We start from the raw sequence: 16,296 nt of genomic DNA, 5'->3' as shown, positions 1-16,296 counted from the left end.
CTTTGTTAAGTGAATATCCTTTACACTATAGTAAAATAATATCTATCTATCTGAAGCCCATTAGTATTTAAAAATTTAAATTAAAATGAGAAAATTAGCAAAACAAAACTTGATGCACTTCAAGACCATTAATATTGTATTTCACTTTTAACAGTAATTTTCCAGAAAATAGATGTGTCTGAAAGGACAACATAATGGGCATGTACAAAATAAGTTTTTTTTTTTTGTTGCAGTTCTTCTCCGAAAGTGCCCTTAACATCTATTTAATGAGTACATTATGAAAACTGTGTTTCAGATTTTTTTTTTTTATGTTAACTGTGGCATATGTGTGAGTGGCTGTAATCTTGTGTTCTTTTGCCAACGCTGACAAAGGTCTGGTTGTCAGTGATACCTTTAACAGCTAAATTTATCCCAGACTGACAGAAGCAGGTGCTGGTGGGCCTGCCAGACACTTGTGCACGGGAATCTCGCTTCTTACAGGTCAACATCTAGAGGGGAAAAAGCTTCTGTTCTCATGTTAGAAAGAGATTGAGGCAAACAGAACCCATACTGGGGGTTCTCTTCAAAGCCAGCTGGTCTGGCTTTATTATACAGGAATTTTTTATACCTGTTAGAGTTTGGTCAACGAATCCCTCAGCAGGTGCTGTAGGGGAAACTTCCTGGAGAAGCAGGGCACTGGTAAGTCTTTTTATTTGTTTTATTTTTGAATGATCAAATAAATACTAAACTGTTTGGTACTTGAGATATTGAGGACAGTGCGTGCTGAATCCATGCTACCACCTAATTAAATGCTGCTCTTTATTTGTAGTTATAAAGTTTTTATTTTTTTTTTCCTTTTTAACACTTTTGTTGACTTTCTAAACTTTTTCTGAAGTGGAAACATGTGCTTATTATTTTATTTTTTTCTGAATAAATGAATACATTATTTTCCAGGAATCAGACCCAGGGCCTGGCATAAAAGTGACAATGCTTTTCATGGCAATGTCTTTTCAGTTATTTTTATGAGCAACATTCTTAACAATATATAACATCACTCTTGAAACTGTGACAAAAAGATTCAATATCTGCACAACAGCATAGTCATTTTTGAGTGTTGGAATGCTTATACATGAAGTTGCTTTTATTTGTGTGCTTTTATAGCAGTGCCCTAGAACAATGCTAGTTTTTTTTTTTTTTTTAATAAACATGAAAAGATGACATTCTGCTTTTTCTTTGGTACAGTAATTAATACTTTAAAAATTTGGACTGATTTAAGAGGCTGGGTCTAATTAAACACATGGGTTCTCAATTAGTAAAATGGAACAAATATCATTTTGGCCTTCATCAGCAAAAGTAGTTCACAAGCAATGACATTTCATTTGTAATTGTTACAGTTGAATTTTAAGAAATTTAAAATGAACACTAACTATTTAATATCAGGAAACCAATTTTCTTTAAAGTTTTAAATGAATACAGTACATGTAAAAGGGATTAGTAATCATTTGAAGATACTTTGCTCAGATTTATTCATATGAGTGTAGTGACTGTGCATTATGTATCTTAGATTTACATGCACATATATTCTTTAGCTGCTCTTTTGTTATATAACTAAAATGTTTAAGTTAAAATGGAATGCATTTTAGACCCTTAGCCAAAATGATAACAATACCAAACAATGGATATTTGAATTCAATAAAATCACACCCATTAGTTTAGCTTATAACCCATTATGCAATAATCAGTAAAGGCACAAGAACTGGTTATTGCTGAGAGTGAGTTAAAAACATTCAACTTGCTTATATATTCTATATTATCAATTTGTATTATAAAAGACCTGTTTCATTCTAAAATGTTGTATTATGACTTTTTAAAGTCTTGTCTTTAAAGCTATTAATTCTAATTCCTTAACCCATTTTAAAAATGACATACAATATAACAAAAGTCATAACAAAATGTTGAATTAACAGAGTCAATTTAACTGCTTCTTCAGATTCATACTGTAGGCTGATTAAAATTTAATTAGCATTCAACTATTGATTAGGGTTATGTAAAATTGTGGCTTTAAGGAATCTACAACAGGTCTTAAAAAATAGTGTCTTGAATTTAGTAACAGGTCAGACATTTTGAGCATGTACAGTACAGCAAATGTTTGCCTTATGTATGTAAAATATAAATCTATACAGGATATATAATTTTTGTATGTACTGTACCTGTTGGAAATTATGCATAAATGAAACAAAGTAAAGTTTTAAAGGAAGTCAAATAATAAACACAGTAAATCAATTCCATTACCTTTTAGTAATTTTATTTTTGCTATTGCTAGTGTTAAACAGGCACACAGAGCTGCCTTCTGTACCATCTAGCATGCCATATTTATGTCAATAAGAGAGCTATAGTTCTTTATGCAGTATTTCTTGAGCTGTACACATGGGTCGACCTCATACATTGCAAAGCATTTTTAATTTTTAGTTTCATTTGAAGTCTGTTTAATCCCTGCCTACCTTTATAACTTACCAGTCAAGGAATGCATCTAAATCTAAATATACAGTTTTGTTCTCTTTCCTTTGTTTGTATAATAAGGACAGTCATTTGAACATATCCTTACATTCTATTTCAGGGATCTTCAAACTACAGCCCTCCAGCTGTTGCAGAACTACACGTCCCATGAGGCATTGTAAAACTCTGACATTCACAGACATGACTAGGCATGATGGGAATTGTAGTTCCTGAACAACTGGAGTGCCATAGTTTGGAGACCCCTAGTTTATATCATAAAATTATGCAACTACTTTCTGTTTGATTACTGTGCAGAATTTGAGTAAATGGTTATACAGATACCAGTCTCGTGTTTAAAATGTTAACTACTATGTTTAAAAAGCATAATTAGACCTGACATTTTACCTGATTTTTCTGTGTACCTGGTACTGCAATGACATAATTGACTTACCAACAAAGATTTTCTAACAAGTGATTCAGTGATGAGTATGACCCAATAAACAGCAACACAAAGATGCACCAGAAACCTTTATGCACTGATCATGTAAACAAGTACGCATGGGTGCTTAATTTAACACACATCCATCATCTATCCTGTATTTGGCAATTGCTCCAACACTCAATCCAACGGGGACAGGGTTAGGATTGAAGAAACAAGTGAACAGAAAGGAAACAGCAGTGTTATGGATACTGCAATCCAAAACGCACAAAGGAAAAGCTTCACTGAGTGCTTCTTTGGATTATATACAAAACTTCTATTCCTAACACCAGGGTGCTATATGGACATGTTAGTAGTACGTTGGGGCTTGGGTGTATGAAGTTGGTCTTCAGAAGTATCAGCATGCATGCCACTAAAGCCTATAAGCCTACAAGCCCCTCTCAATAGCATCTCAAAGTGAGAGTGGCCTTAACTATGTAGTCTAGTATGATTCTTAGGAACAATCTTAAAAGGTATTTGTTTTCCATACTGGTCATGGGTTTCCCTTTTTTCGGATGAAATTCGTTTATTTTGAAAAGTCTCATTCAGCCCATTCCATTAAATAATATTATATTAACTTTTGTATGGTATTTTATTTACAAAAATGTATTGAAGATATAATAATCACTTTATAATCCATGTTTGAAACATGTGATTATAAAGGTGAAGTGTGTACTCTTAAAAGAATATTATAAGAAAATAGCCTAGAAATAGTACTTCAGCTGCACGATGGTCCCACAATTGTTAGCAATTGTTTTTTAGCATGGATACCATTTATTAATAAGACTAGGAACATAATTATACCCTGAAAACACCTATAGTTCTACCTTTGATAATGTGTTGTAAGTGGCCAGTGCAGACCAGTGCAAAATATTGTAGGGTTCAAGAGACTGTCTACATGCCTGGCCCTTGGCATATGGCTAGGTCTAGTCTGGCCTCTTGTATGGTCAACATCACACCAAATTGTATCCTATTCAAAGGGCTACATAGACAGACAGACAGACAGACAGACAGACAGACAGACAGACAGACAGACAGACAGATAGACAGATAGACAGATAGACAGATAGACAGATAGACAGATAGACAGATAGACAGATAGACAGATAGATAGATAGATAGATAGATAGATAGATAGATAGATAGATAGATAGATAGATAGATAGATAGATAGATAGATAGATAGATAGATAGATAGATCAAATTAGGTTTTGGAAATTATTGTACATACCACTATGAAAAGAATTGTACATTTTAAATGAATATCTGCTATCTGCATGTTACCTACTGAAACAATAAAATGTCTACAAATCCTACATTTACTAGAAGCCAGAGCTGAAATTCCAGTTTTAAACTGGGTGCTTCCTGCTGGTAATTTTTGCAATGCACATAGTATCTGGTATAAGGACATTCTCTCATTCTGGGTGCAGATTTTTCCAGATAGTTGCTGACTCTAGGGATTGTATTTACAAGCAGTTTTAAAATGCATTTTATTTAGCTTGTTGTTATGTTGATTGTTTTAGAGGCTGAGTTTTCTCAAATCCACTTTTACATGTAATTACCTGTATTTATGCCGTTTTTTTTCTGTAAACTGAATTAATTAACTATGTATTGTGTGTACAACATTTGTATACATGGTATACAGAATCACAGTCCAGAATATAAAGCAAAAATATAATTGGGGAACTGTAGTCCAGTTGAAAGCTTTTTTTGTGACCAAGATTATACTTTTAATGTGACCCAGTTTTTGCAGTAGAGCTACACCGGGACATCACCCTCATGCATCTGTTTTCTTCTCTGAGACCTTTGATAGTCATTGCATCAGTGGAACATTCTGAATAACTGTTTTGGCATTTGAGTGGGGTAACAGATTTAGTAGATCATTGGCAGCTGCTTGGGTTAAGCTGTCCTGTGTGCAAGGGTGGAGCATGTGACACCTGTCGTGGTATTAAAGCAAAAAAAAATGACAGCTCAGATTATTAGAAAAGTTTGCATACACAAAATAGAAAAATACCACTGTAGGAGCAAATACATAAACTTCTTTTATTTTAGAACATGTAACTCTAAGCAAATAGCAAATTAAAACAGCAATCTGTAATGCAGTTACTAAGTAAATAACAAAAGTAAGAAATACATAAAAATAACAAAAGAAAAATGTGCTATGACCGTATTTAACTTTATGAAAAATTTGAAGCGTATTTCCATGTAAAGCAAAATGCCACCCAAACCTCTCTGAGCCCCTAGGACAGCTATTTTGTTTTGTTTTTTTTTTTTACTTACATGGCTCCATGTTTGTTTTTTTCAGTCTTTTTTGTCTTTTAAAATCATCAAGGGCAGAAATCTTTATCTCTTGAGGTCTGAAGGAGTATAGGTTGGTGGGGCACCCTACATGACTTCTGAGCTCAGGTGCATCCAGCCAGGCTACCAATCCCATGAACTGTACAGCTGCCTGCATGGCATAAGCAGATTCATGGGAGTTGCCATTTAAGTCACTGGCAGCTAGGTGGGCCTGATTTCCTGATGGCAGGTGAGGTGGAGTTTGGCTGAGGTGTTTGATATTCGGTGTTGAGATGCAGAGCAGACCTATCAACTACCAGCCAATAGTCCTTGCCTATTTGAGGCAGTGCCAAAGTGATGATGTCAGCGCTTCTTGTGAAAAGATCTATGGGCGCAGTGGAGCAACCAGTCACACTGCTTTCAGGTAGTAGGAGACTCTTTTGTGAAATTAGTGTGAAATTAGGCTGTTTTTTGGGGGATCTCTCTGAACTGATATGGAACTGAATGTTTTCAAGCATGAAGGGCAGTAAGGGGAACGCTACTCTGCATTAGTGCTACGTTTTATTTGTGCCTAAAGTAAAAATAACAATTGAAGACTTTTAAGTGAAAAAAATGGCATGACATTTTAATATTACAATGAATATTCTGCAACCTATTTTTTATTTTCAGATATAGAGGAAAGCAGATAAAATCTCTTTTAGGATTTTTATGCAGTCTCGTTTGGAAGATTTTCCCTCACTTTCTTGGAGCATGCTTTTATTTTTCTCAATGAATGCAACACACTCTCTGAATGGACAAGGTGGATGTGATGTCAGCACTCCACCTCTCCCCCTTGTCTAACTACTAGCATAGTGTATGTTATTTGTTACCTAAGATATATAATCTGCACTTATCCCCCTCCTTATTCTTATTTTAGCTCATTGAGATATTTGTCACTCAGTGGAGATTAGAAGAGAATGAGAAATCAAAGGCATACAAAACAAGTACACAGTTTAATTGTCCTGAGACTGCTCATCATTCTCAGGAATCAAAAGATTTTTTTTATAGAAGATAATAAAAAATATGAGTTCAGTCATGGAAATAATACCTGCATACAGTCAGGTCCATAGTCATGTACTTATAGCTCCTCTTATCTCTGCACTCTAAATACAGAATGTGGATTTGTGAGGGACTAAATGGTCTGTGATATACAAACAAAAAAGTCTTCTGGGACTTCTGAAAGCTTCGGGCTCATTTGAGCTGGTCTATTTTTTTGCGTAAAAAATGAATTTTAAAAATTAACCCAATTAATTCCTAAATGGCTAGTTCATCTATGTAGAGTAGATTATTATTATTTTTTAACAAAATGTATCCTGTTTTTTTGTGCGTTTCTAGTGCATCTGCTCCATGGAAAATCATTGCTGTGACTGTTACTCCCATACTGCGATTACATGTTGCAAACGTGTTAATGCTCAAAAACACATGAAGTAATGCATGTTAAAAACTACGTGAAGGGTCCTATATTTTCACCCAGTGCAGAGTACACGGCAAAGTACACTTACACTTACATAATCAATTATGTTTTACTGATGAGATTGAAATAAACTAAACATTAGTTGATAAGGATTGTTAGACTGGATATCAAACAATATTTAACTTCCTTAATAAATAAAAACAATGATGTGTATAGGGCCTTTCCATTTAGTAAACTTAAGCAGCTAGTGTCTTTAGAACCTTCACAATAATGTTTCTTCACGTTAACAGAAGAAACATATAATCCAAGGTGGCCACCAACAACTAGAACTGTATCTGTTTGGGCTGCAGAGGCCAGTGACACAGCTCTTGGGCCAACACATTCATATCCCCCTTTTTGGTATACATGATAGTTATTACTTCCAGGGTTATGCAGTCATTAGTCAAAATAGCACGGAAAAATAAAAAAAATGTGGCATCAGTTTAGGATACTATATTTTCTTCATGGTCTCCAATCAAGTTTAAAGGTAAACCTGATATCATTGATATCGCTTTTATATCAATATGACAGTGTATCTGTGCAAAATCTGCAGAATTCCAGCAGAAAGGTCTAAATGACTAGAAAGTTAAATTTAGTCTTAAATATTTACAGAGGGCTATAAATAAACTAGGCTCAGCTTTGGCCCTTTTTAGCCCTTAATACTTGTTTTATCAAAAATTTGTTTGATGTGTGTAGGTGAGGTTTCAACTAGAGATATGTGTCAGTGGAGGGTATCATTATTATTATTATTATACAGGATTTATATAGCGCCGACAGTTTACGCAGCGCTTTACAACATTAGGGCAGACAGTACAAGTACAATACAATTCAATACAGGAGGAATCAGAGGGCCCTGCTCGTTAGAGCTTACAATCTAGGAGGGAGGGTGAAGTTATACAAAAGGGTAATAGCTGTGGGGGATGAGCTAATGGAGAAAATAGTGCAGTTGTTAGATGGAGGCAGGATAGGCTTCTCTGAAGAGGAAAGTTTTCAGGGATCGCCTAAAGGTGGATACATTTGGAGACAGTCTGACAGATTGGGGTAGGGAATTCCAGAGGTTAGGCAAGGCTCGGGAGAAGTCCTGGAGGTGGATATGGGAGGAGGTGATGAGGGAGCTAGAGAGCAGGAGGTCTTGGGAGGAACGGAGATGGCGATTAGGTTGGTATTTTGAGACTAGGTTAGTGATGTAGCTGGGGGCACAGTTGTGGATGGCTTTGTAACTTATTGTTAGTATTTTGAATTTAATTCGTTGGGGCGAGTGGTAGCCAATGGAGGGATTGGCAGAGAGGGGTAGCAGACACTGAGCGGTTTGTAAGGTGGATGAGTCTGGCAGCAGCATTCATGATATCATCCTTATTTCAAATATGTAGCACAGAAGTAGTAGGACTTTAAATACCCCTCCAGTGATCACAGAAATGCAACAATGTAAAAAAATACAAAACGTTATTTTTACCAATAAAATCTATATATAAAACCATATTGTATGTCATTGTATCTCATTTCTTGCATATTCCTACCAACATTCATCATTTACTGCGAAGATGCATGACTTGAGTTGAGATAGAGAAATTAGGTTGACGCGTTTCGTGGAAATCAGCTTCTTCAGGACCTTTTATTTTTCATATATGAGCAAGTAATCAGAAGAATCACCTCTAGAGATAGAAAAAACACATATGTAACCTACAAAATATAACAGTTACTTAAATTTTTTTACAACAATCAATGAATTCTGAAAAAAATTCAGCTCATCTTCACTCATGGTGGAAACAGCTAGTTTTTGCTCATTATAGCTACCATAAAGCCCCTTTCGCACATGCGGACCATTCATTTTATCAGTTCATCATGTTTGTTCAGAGAAAAAAACGGATGAAGTTTACATTTACATTTTTCATCAGTTTACATCCGTTTTTGATCAGTTTCTCATCAGCGCTGTCCCTTTACATCCGTTTTACATACATTCTGTTTTTGTAACGGAACAAAAATAGGGCTTTGATATGTTTTAAAAAACGGATGTTAATGGATACGGAAGTAAACTGATGTAAATAGATGATCATCCGTTTACATCCCTTTATCCATAGAAATGCATTGATGTCCGTTTTTCATCCTTTAACGAATGAATGAAAAACTAACAAATGGTCCGCATGTGTGAAAGGGGCCTTAAATTTGCTGTCTTATATAAGGCCCCTTTCAGACAAAGCAGATCCGTCCAAGCGGATCCGCCTGTTCAGCGGAGGATCTCTCCGCTGATCCCTGCTGAGCAGTCAGATGACAGGTCCGTGTCATCTCCACAATGCAGAGTGGATACAGACACATACAGACTCTCCTCTATGGGGCTGTCAGATGGAAACAGATTGCATGACTGTTACTATCCAATTGTCATCTGATCCGCCGGACGGATGGCGAACATAACCCCATACGTCTGTTTTTAGCAGATTTTATCAGATCATATGCCCGGCGGGTGTCTGCTGACATCCGCCGCCCCATAAAGAACAATGGGTGGTCCGATCGGGTCTGCCTGAAAAACTGACAGGTGGACCCAATCGGTCCGCTAGTGTGAAAGGGGCCTAAAACATCTAGAAATGTTAATTGTGCCCAAACAGTTCCATTGAAAATCTACCTTTTGTTTTAAATTATTCCTAAAAAAGGGCAGTGCACTTCCTTACATATGACTGTGCCTACTAACTCTTGTTCTGTAACTTAAAGTGGTATTAAACTCAAAAGCAAACACATATTGTTTTTCAGTTTACCAGTTCCTAGTTGTGATGGCTGCATTCATTTTCTTTTTTAGACTTCTTTTTTTTTTTTTTTTTTACCTGGTGATCCTGCCAGGAGTTTGTTGTTTTTGAACAGATCAAGCTCTCTTGCAGATGTAGCAGTTAAAAGGTTAAGATAAACCATTTACAACTGACAGGGATGCTTACAATGATCAGCTTTTTTATTTATGGAAACCCTTTATTTTAAAGGGAACAAAAACTGTTGTTATAACTGAAGTAAGCTAAATCCCTCATTAATAGGGGAAAGATCAACTGCGTGGAGCTTACAGACAATACTGCTGACTAATCCTTAGCCCTCTGGTATTTTGGACACAGCTACCACAGTTTGGTCCTCGTTATTATAGTAAAAGTTTGGATATTAATTGCTGCTCAGTTCTTTCCTCGGGTCAGCTTTCGATATTTTGGTGTTCATACATTTGGAGCTACAAAAAAAAAACTGCATATGTGAAACTTACCATCTAGTTTAGCAACCCCAGAAATGAGAGAATGCTTCCAATGGACTGAATGCTGACATTGTTCCAAGGTCATCCTCAACTTGTTTATTTATTCCATAGCTGTGAGACCACAAATCAATACTTGCTGTGAGAACAACATCGTAGAGATATCTGTACAGATGATTATGCTGTCTTTTGACCACAAACAAGAACAAAAAGGTTTTTTTTTTTTTCCCTTGTAACAGATTTTTCTCTTTTAATATAGAAATGTGTGTTTAGTAACTTTACTAAATGCCATATACAGGGTACTCTTGACAGGGTACAGGTGATTATATCACAAAAGATGTTTGCTTTTGCTCTTATATGTAAAATCACAATTGGGAAAATGTAATCAGTATTCCTAACTGCAGACCAGAGGGCAATGAAAAATAAATATGGACATGACCTATGTAAAGTACAACAAGCACTGTACTACTTATATCAGTGGTCCTTAATAAGGAGCTTTAGTGCTGCATGTGAGTCACCAATGATGTGCCTTCCAGCAATGTTTAAGCAGGTTCTCAATACCTTTCCACTGTATATAAACACCTATCTCTTCCTATAGAGCAGCGATTCTCAACCAGGGTTCCTCAAGAGGGTGCTATGGGTTCCTTCAGCATTGGGCAATTTCTGCCTCTCAGATAAGTTCCCACTCACACCATTGATCTTTTTAGCTATCTGTAAGGAGGTAATTCTTCCCAATGACCACAAGTGTAAGGACCATTCTTCCCACTGACCATCACATTAATGTATCATGAGTTGTAGATTTCTAATTTTTAGAAGGGGTTCCTCGAGACCAGAGAACTATTTAAAGGGTTCCTCTGTGTTGAAAAGATTGAGAAAGGCTGCTATACAGTATGCAAGAAACTAAACAGATGCTGTCTGTATTACAAATTTCCATATGTATTATGGCACAATGCAGAAACAAATCAGAAGATAAAAGGTGGAAATGCCACACACCAGAGCCCAGCCACTATATATAAAGTTAAAGATACAGCTTCAGCCTAAGCTCCTCCTGACTACACTCCTCTGACATATTTAGGCCTTTGCATAGAGATCTTTCACTATGATTAACCCATGAGTGGGGCAAAACACATCAGAGGAGTGTAGTCAGGAGGAGCTTAGCCTGAAGCCGTATCTTCACCTTTCTGTATAGTGGCTGGGCTCTCGTGTGTGGCGTTTCCACCTTCTGTCTTCTGATTTGCTTCTGCTAGCCTGGATTAGTTTGCTTGAATGCCAAAACCTGTTTTGTGCTACAGGGGGAGGCTTTGTAGTGCTATTTCATGAATTGACAGAAGTTTGAAACCTCCATTTTCTGCATCACTTCTTCCCTACAGCACAGTGCTCTATATTGTGGCTGTTGAGTCCAACTAGTTGGCCCATTACTGCAAAATAATTTATTGGTACATGACAAATAAGCAGCTCATTGTCAATGACATAAGTAGTAGAACAAACAACAACTAACAAAAAAATACAAAAAACACTCCAATCCACAATCCCACAACAATAAAATAAAAAATGATATAATAAATATAATTATTATGCAAACCAACACTATAAAGTTTTACACTAGACTATTCCACTGTTTAGCCAGTTCATATAACTATTGCTCCTCACTGGTTCAGACACATTATTGGGAGCCAATGGCTCCTGCTGCTGCCACTCACAGCCAGTGAGGAGGGAGCTGAGGCGGGGGCCAATCCACTCTCTGTGTGTCTTATGGACACACCGAGCTGGCTCGAGTGCGAGCATGCACAAGTGCCCCCTTAGCATGCAGCTTGCTATGGGGGCACTTGGCAGGGGGGAGGGGGCAGGAGCACAGGCAGGGGACCCCAGAAGTGGAGGATTGGGGCAGCTCTGTGCAAAACCACTGCACAGAGCAGGTAAGTATGACATTTTTTTGTGCCTTTAATAGCTGCAGTCGTATTAGCTGACAAGGATAAGTCCTCAGAAATATAGATTTCTAAAATTTTAAAAGTGGTATCTCTCTTTACAAAGTCCCCACTAATGTAAAGTGGAGCTAAATCTACACTGAATTTTCTAAAATCAGTAATAAGTTCTTTAATTTTTACGATGTTTGATGTCAGAATATTTACTGAACACCATACCACCCATTTCTGATGTCTTTCTATTAGCCAACTCATCTTCCCTGTAATAAGACCCACCACTGTAGTATCATTCACAAATTTAATTAAGTTATTAGTGTAACTTAATTGGGGTACAGTCGTAATTATAAAGGGCATAAAGTAATGGATTCAATACACAGCCTTGTGGAGACCCAATAGTAGATGTAGGGGTGAATAAAGAATGAGGGTCCATTCTGTACAATTGCCATCAGATACAAGCAGTTCAATCAGAGCTGCAGGCAATAGGCTGCAGAGCTGATCTGTGTATTCTGACAGTTGAGGAGTCTACCCACTGTCATGCCCTGTACACACGGTTGGATTTTCCGATGGAAAATGTGTGATAGGACCTTGTTGTCGGAAGTTCTGACCGTTTGTGGGCTCCATCACACATTTTCCATCGGATTTTCCGACACACAAAGTTTGAGAGCAGGATATAAAATTTTCCGACAACAAAATCCGTTGGAAATTCCGATCGTGTGTACACAAATCTGACGGACAAAGTGCCACGCATGCTCAGAATAAATAAAGAGATGAAAGCTATTGGCCACTGCCCCGTTTATAGTCCCGACGTACGTGTTTTACGTCACCGCGTTTAGAACGATCGGATTTTCCAACAACTTTGTGTGACCGTGTGTATGCAAGACAAGTTTGAGCCAACATCCGTCGGAAAAAATCCTAGGATTTCGTTGTCGGAATGTCCGAACAAAGTCCGACCATGTGTACGGGGCATCAGAATACAATAGCGCAGTAGGGAGAATTTCCTCATCCACCTCGAATGTGTGGATGGGGAATCGGTTCTTATTCTTTCATTCAGCCCGCTGACTGAATGAAAAAACTGAACCATGTATGGCCAGCTTAAGCATTCGCCCCACTGCATGTTCCTATAAGGTAAGTGTATACTTTAACTACTAGTAGCTGATGTATCTATGCAAGGTTATTTAACTTCATATTGAGCAAATTAACAACTTGTCTCCTCTGCCAGTGAAGCATTGGCATTCACGATCATAGAGTTAAAGTTTATGGTTAGAAAAGACCTGAATATGTTTATCAATGGTACCATAGTCAGCACAGTTCTTTATATAATACAATACAGTTTCCTTGTAATCATTTAAATCCTGTTCAAACATCAAACTTTGTTTTCCTCCTAAGGGGAATATATGGTGCAATACTGAGCAGATAGAGAAGATCTAAAGATGTCAGAATAAGCCCGAACTAGTATATTTCAGTATATATCTGTACATAATCCAAAACATATTAGTGGTTTCTATGCAATGAAGAGCCAAGAAAGAACATACCAATCATCTAAGGGCAGAGCTAATGTTCTTAGGGGTCCCTAGGGGAGAAGAAGCAAATTGCGTTAAGAGATATTATCAAAAAATAAGTTGGAGAAGAGGAATGGAATGAAAGGATATGAACATTGGATGAGAATTTGAAACAAATAAAGTAATGGTTTTCCATAGAATATGACAGGCTTTCCCAAAAAAAAATATGTTTGTAGGAGGTGCTTTATGCATTAATATTAACAAATGTGATAAACAATGTGATAGAGTACCTGATGAAACACCAGCAGCTCTTTTTTAGCCCTGTTTGGAAACCATATTTTCCAAGCAAAACTAAATGCGCTTTATGATGTAGTGGTGTTATTTGTTCCATGTGAATTTATTACTAAGTATTGACTCGTCCTACAAAATGGCAGCCACTTGCAGTCTGTGAATGATGACTTTATTTGGCTGAATCAGGAAAATGCCCAGTATGTAGAGTCATACCAAAGCACTAGACACAATTTTAATTTCCCCGTGAGGTGGTCTTCAGACAGAAAATAACTGACTGCCTTCCCTGCTTACTATAAAACATTGCTTGTGATCAGTGTATTCTGATGAGGGGAAGTCCCATCCCCCCATCCACACATTAACGGTCAATGAGTGAATCCTCCCCTGTGACACTGTATTCTTACAGGGAGGAGGATTCCCTCATTAACCACTAATATGTGGATGGGGGAAATTATTAATCTATGGGCTGCCTTAGACTGATATTGTGCCTGACATGATACTGGATGTAACAAAATCAAGGGTAAAGAGCAGAGTGGTTGACAAGTTCTGCTAAAGACACACTACATCAGGTTCCTCTTATCAAATGTTTCATAGCCACTTCTATCTTTCCACTGGAAAGACCCATGACATTGGCAAGCCAGTACAGCAGAAAAAAATAAGACCTCTTCCTGCTCTGTTAAAACAATTCCTTTCAGAAAAGCTTTATGCCTAATTTATGCCTTTCCTGAATTGAAGATAACATCTACCTTACCTGAACTCTTGATATAATTCTTGCATTTACGTCATTTTTTTTTACCATGTCTAGCACAGAATAAATATAAAGCCACTGTTTTATAAAAAAAAAAAAAAAGAATACTTCTAGTTTTGGAATGAAATTAAAAGAAACTAAGAAAGATCTACTTATCCAAATGACTCAGCATCTTCATGTGGGCATCCTGCACAGTGTAACTCAGCTGCAAAAACAATTGACAATTCTACCATCTGTCCCTGCGTTAGACAAAGCTAATAACCAAGAGGTACCAGCTGTGCAAAATGGTATAAATACATTAGCACATTAAACCATTCTTTATATATATCACAAGATAACTACTGAAATAAGTAAAATAATAACTGGAAAGCATGAAGCATTCCAAGCATGCTGCCAATTTACAGTTGTCATAAATGCTTCCAAGACTTCTGTTAACTAATATATTGATTAAATGAACTTAAACATTTTCATAAGAACATAAAATGACATTATGATCAACATTAAATAACATAAGGGAGAAAGGGAGACAAATTGAAGTATAGACTCTTGCAGTGGCGTAACAAAGTGTTTTACCAAATGAAATTAACTTATGCCCTGTACACACAATAGGATTTTCCGACGAAAAATGTTTGATAGGAGCTTGTTGTCGGACATTCTGACTGTGTGTAGGCTCCATCGGACATTTTCCATCGAAATTTCCATCACACAAAATTTGAGAGCTGGTTCTTTTTTGGATTTTGTTGTCGGAAATTCCGATCGTGTGTACACAATTCCGATGCACAAAGTGCCACGCATGCTCGGGATCAAGCAAAAGAGCCGCACTGGCTATTGATCTTCATTTTTCTCGGCTCGTCGTATGCGTTGTACGTCACCGCGTTCTTGACGTTCAGAATTTCCAACCAACTTTGTGTGACCGTGTGTATGCAAGACAAGTTTGAGCCAACACCCGTCAGAAAAAATCCCATGGATTTTGTTGTCGGAAAATCCTATCGTGTGTACAGGGCATATGACTATCCCCAGCAGAGTTTGGTATTCTGGCATACACATGTACCCTTTATCAATTGACATTGCTTTGCAGTTGAATTAAAAAACAGACACAAATAGGTTTTGTGACCTTGATATTTCATAGCTGTTTGTAAAAATGAATGCAGTATATTCTGGCTGATTTAATACAATTTTACAATTAGTAATCATTAAGCCTTATGCCGCGTACACACGGTCGGACTTTCTATCCTACTTGGTCCGGCACACTTTCCGACGGACTTTGTCCGCCAGGTGCGCCGGACTTTAAAACGGACGGACTTGCCCACACACGCCCGGACTTTCCGGCGGGCTAAGTCCGCCCGTCTTTCCGACGGACTTTCCCCGGAGTTCCGGCGGACTTTCAGAATGAACGGACTTGCCCACACACGGACAAGTCCGTTCATTTTGAACGTGACTCAGGTGCGACGGGACTAGAAAAGGAGGTCAATCTTGCCGCTTTTATCGGCGAGATTGACACCTTGCGAGACCCGTCGCGGGGCATACCAGGCCCTTAGGTCTGGTATGGATTATAAAGGGAACCCCCTACCTCGAAAAAACGGCGTGGGGTCCCCCCTAAAATCCATACCAGACCCCGATCCGAGCACGCAGCCTGGTCGGTCAGGAAAGGGGGTGGGGACGAGCGAGCGCCCCCCCCCCCCTCCTGAACCGTACCAGGCCACATGCCCTCAACATGGGGGGTGGGTGCTTTGGGGGAGGGGGGCCGCCCTGCGGGCCCCCCCCCACCCCAAAGCACCTTGTCCCCATGTTGATGAGGACAAGGGCCTCTTCCCGACAACCCTGGCCGTTGGTTGTCGGGGTCTGCGGGCGGGGGCTTATCGGAATCTGGGAGCCCCCTTTAATAAGTCACTGGGTGATGTTG

At 38.0% G+C, this 16,296-nt stretch overlaps 1 protein-coding gene across 13 annotated transcripts in view; it reads left to right on the top strand.

Annotated features, from left to right (window-relative positions):
- The first annotated feature begins 470 nt into the window (after nucleotides 1-470).
- Nucleotides 471-16,296, top strand: part of MEF2C (myocyte enhancer factor 2C) — a 363,817-nt gene continuing 347,991 nt past the window's right edge. For 6 of the 13 annotated variants that reach the window (XM_073624478.1, XM_073624490.1, XM_073624487.1 and 3 more), the window contains exon 1: nucleotides 474-678. The gene's annotated coding sequence lies outside the window, so the exon portion shown is untranslated. Of the gene's footprint in view, nucleotides 679-16,296 lie in introns of all 13 variants that reach the window. The other 7 variants (XM_073624489.1, XM_073624486.1, XM_073624488.1 and 4 more) reach the window with 3 other exon arrangements.

Source organism: Aquarana catesbeiana, linkage group LG01 (genome assembly GCF_042186555.1).
Source record: "Aquarana catesbeiana isolate 2022-GZ linkage group LG01, ASM4218655v1, whole genome shotgun sequence".
Classification (NCBI taxonomy): Eukaryota; Metazoa; Chordata; class Amphibia; order Anura; family Ranidae; genus Aquarana; species Aquarana catesbeiana.
This window is presented reverse-complemented; position numbering and strand designations above follow the sequence as displayed.